This window comes from Mesoplodon bidens (genome assembly GCF_964165515.1).
Source record: "Mesoplodon bidens genome assembly, chromosome: 7".
Lineage (NCBI taxonomy): Eukaryota > Metazoa > Chordata > Mammalia > Artiodactyla > Ziphiidae > Mesoplodon > Mesoplodon bidens.
Window position 1 is genome coordinate 9,694,037 of NC_138164.1, and position 3,911 is coordinate 9,697,947.

General features: G+C 43.8%; 1 pseudogene across 1 annotated transcript; it reads right to left on the reverse strand.

Annotated features, from left to right (window-relative positions):
* Window positions 1–2,112: 2,112 nt before the first annotated feature.
* LOC308620189 (cdc42 effector protein 3-like) lies at window positions 2,113–3,269 on the reverse strand (annotated as a pseudogene). Its single transcript has one exon. The product of its transcript is annotated as a cdc42 effector protein 3-like (transcript).
* Between the last annotated feature and the right edge of the window lie 642 nt (window positions 3,270–3,911).

The following is a 3,911-nucleotide window of genomic DNA, read 5'->3' on the forward strand; positions in this document are numbered from 1 at the left end:
TCATCAGCTACGTAAGTAGGTGTGAACAGACGGAGTGCTGAACGGTCGCCAGGAGCCAGGGAGCCTCCCTCCACCCCCGCACAGGGTTACACAGAGCCTCCTTCTCCTAAGTCCATTTGATCATTTCCCCCCATCTCTTCCCCTGGCGTCCTCTACCAAATATTCTCCCTCTCTCTCTCTCACACACACACTAAGATGCTAAGATCGTTCACATGGAGGGAGATGGCTTCTCAGCTATTTCCCTTCTAACTGACAGGTTGGAACTTTCTCCTCTGACTTCTCACTTTCCCGCTGAGAGTCAGCAAGACGGGATTTGGCAGGGGGCTGCTTTGCGGCAGCCAGGGCAGAGAGCCTCCCCATAGCAACCTGGGCACATTCCCATGACTCCCTGACACAGGTGGAATTTCCAGGGCTGGCAACTCACCCCCTCTCAGAAGCAGCGCACAAGCTGCAGGCTACCCCCCTCCCTTCCCAGTGAGTCTCAACCTGGCTGCGGGGCCTGCCCAGTAGTGAAGGCAATGAGCCAGGAAGGGAGCTGGACAATGCTTCAAATATTTATTGGCCCTTTCAGATATCCTCAGACAGCTTTGGAGTCTAGGGCTCCAGATCTTGGGTTCTGCTCGTGAAAGGGGAAGATTAGAATGAACTGGGAGGCAGGAGAGCACTACCCAGCTCTGCCATCAATGTGCTGTGTGATGTTAAGTCAGTTACTTAACCTCTCTGGCTCTCAGTTACCTCATTTTTAACATGAGAGAGTCAGTTTTTTAAAAAATGACTTCTCAACATTTCTTTATTATATTGCTATGCTTAAATAAAATTATATCATCACTCTCATAGTATACAAATCCCAGATTCACAATGAAGATATGCATCTTGACCAAAATAAGTACAACATAATTAAAAGTCTGTTTCTGGAATTGGGCATTTTCCCCCATAATGAGATTTTTTTAATTTAACCATTTTTTAAAAAATTGAAGTCTAGTTAATTTACAATGTTGTTTAGTTTCAGGTTACAGAAAAGTGATTCAATTATATATATTTATATATACACACACACACATATATATACGTATATTCTTTTTTTGTTGTTTTAACATTTACTCTTTATTGTGTTGTATGAAGTACCACGTAACGCAAGTATGTACTGTACTAAAATAGCCATATTTCCAAATAACATTATGTGGTGTAGACCACAGTCTCTACAGAAGCATTGTGAGTAACCTGTGCCTTTATACTTTACAATCAATCCATTCATTGTTGGCTGCTGTGAAAAGTATGACAATAGATGAAGAAAAAAAAATAAAGCTAAGTATGAACACATTTTTCCAAACATACACATACACAGCTTACAATGGAACCCCAATGGAAAGTCAAATGACCATATTTGATGTAGTACCTATAAAATGTAGACTCTGCAATAAAAAGCCAAAGGCACATAAAAATATATTTTAACTTTAAAAATAACTTAGTTACAGTAATACTTTGCTTGTGTCTTACCAACATGTAGCTGACAGTCAAAATTTTGCAATATAAAAAAAAATTTTTTGCAATATAGGGATATCTAAGAGCTACAAGTAAATCCCCGAAACCCATAAAGTTGTTCAAATGTGAAAACAGAGAAAAGTTTTAACACGGAAGAATCTGCTACGGTGAGCCCAAACAATATAATACAGAAAACAGTCTAGAAAAAAGGCGTGGGTGTTAAATAAATGTTGACTTCCTCGTGCTCAGAAAATGCCAGAGTACTGTAAAGGTCCTTAAGGTGACTGGCACAGCCCTGCATAAGTAGTGCCAGTCCTGGCCAAGCCAGATTTCTTACATGTCTGAAGGTCTGAAAACAAAAATGTGAGCTGTACATCAGCAATGCTCGCTGAAAATGGGTTCTGACTCACTTGTTCTCTTTGCCAGGATAGGTTTTTTTGTTTCTTTCACTGTTTTTGCAAACAGGGCATACCAGGTAAAAAAATATTCTGTAGGAACGTCATTTTAGAAAACCCATCACATGACAGCAAGTATAGCCAGCGAAGCTCTTCTCTTTGACTGTGGTTAGTTTTGTTTTGTTCTGTTTTTTGATACCTTTTATCCCAAAGGAAAAGAGCCGGCGGTGTCCTGTTACTTACTTTTACCCATGACATTAGCACCTCATCCAGAAAAGAGGGCCCAAGATTGAGCTGCAGGGAGAGGAGGGAACCCGTGAGATCAGAGAAGAACTCCTCTGATTTAGTCTTTTCCTTGACGAGCTCGCACGGGGCGGAATGGTCAAACATGTCCTCCGCCACCCAGTCGGGTAGTGTTCGGAGAGGCTGCCCCTGCCCTGGCTGGACTGCGATGCGGACCCGCTGGACCCCCACGAGACGTCCCCCTGGTGGACCGTCCTGTTCTCCAACAGACTGCTTTTCTCCGGAGCCTTCTCCTCCATGACCGGCTCACAGCTAAGCCGGGGCAGCCTTCCCGGCCCTAAGGACTCCTGTTTGGAACTGAATGTCACCAGTGACAACAAGGGCAACATGAATGCTTGGGGCCCTCCGATGGTTGGGAGGGAGATGGCGTTTTTGAGCACCGGGGAGGGCATTTCTGTGAACATGGAGTCAGAGGTACTATTGGCCCGGAAGAACACGTTATGCCCAGGAAACTGGCCCGTGCGTGCTTTCTCCTGGTTTCCAGGTAGAAGCTCATTTCCTTGAAGAAAGGAAATGTCTCCAGAGATGTCATGCTGGCCCTCTTTGCCGATGTGAATGGTGTGGCAGAGGTCTCCAAGGGGAGGGAGGGCTGATCATATCCGGAGACAAGATGTCCCTCAGTTTAAATTTCTTTCCTTTCTTGTTATTGGCAGCTTTCAGGTAAATTGGGGTCTTGGTTGGCATTTTGGAGTTTGAGGATGTCGATTTTGCAAAAGGGAAAAAGGGCCACCTTCTTCACAGATGTTATAGGTTTCCCAATATCTTTTTTGATAGGAGTGGTCACATCATTTTTCTCAAGTAGCTTCAGAAGTGGCTCTGAAACGAGATGGAGGTCTAAGAGGCTTTCCTGGACTTACAGCCAAGCAGGGGTTTCTGGAGAGCCGGTTACATCCGCCAGTCCCTTCCACAGCACAGAGAAACCAGCGGCGCCAAGGATCCGAGCCGCTGACCCCGGGGCCGGGCGCCTGGCACCGACAGTCCCCGAAGGCGCACGCAGTCCCTGCCCGCCACTCGCAGATCCAGCCGGGTCAGCCGGCGCGGCACCTACTCACAGCATTATGCGCTCCTTGACGGCGTGAAGGTGCCCAAGGCCGGGGTCTCCAGACTCCTATATGTATATTCTTTTTCAGATTTTTTTCCATTATAGGTTGTTACAAGATATTGAGTATAGTTTCCTGTGCTATACAGTAGGTCCTTGCTGTTTATCTATTTTATATATAATAGTGTGTATATATTAATCCCAAACTCCTAATTTGGAGAGATTCAATTTTTTTTGAATTTTATTTTATATATATTTTTATACAGCAGGTTCTTATTAGTTATCTATTTTATACATATTAGTGTATATATGTCAATCCCAATCTCCCAGTTCATCCCACCACCACCACCCCCCGCCGCTTTCACCCCTTGGTGTCCATACATTTGTTCTCCACGTCTGTGTCTCTATTTCTGCCCTGCAAACCGGTTCATCTGTACCATTTTTCTAGATTCCACATATATGCGTTAATATACAGTATTTGTTTTTAGAGAGATTCAATTTTTAAAACAACAAAAATTAATTGGTCACCTTCAATGGTCCCTTCAGTAGTTCAGGGAATTAATTCATTATCTTGAAAACTAGCAAATAAATGAAACAGTCAACATTTGTTGGGGTTTTTTTCCCCTATATCAACTACAACACTAGATAATCAAATCGTTGCCAAGGGGAAGCACCTCCTTTTTAAAGTATTC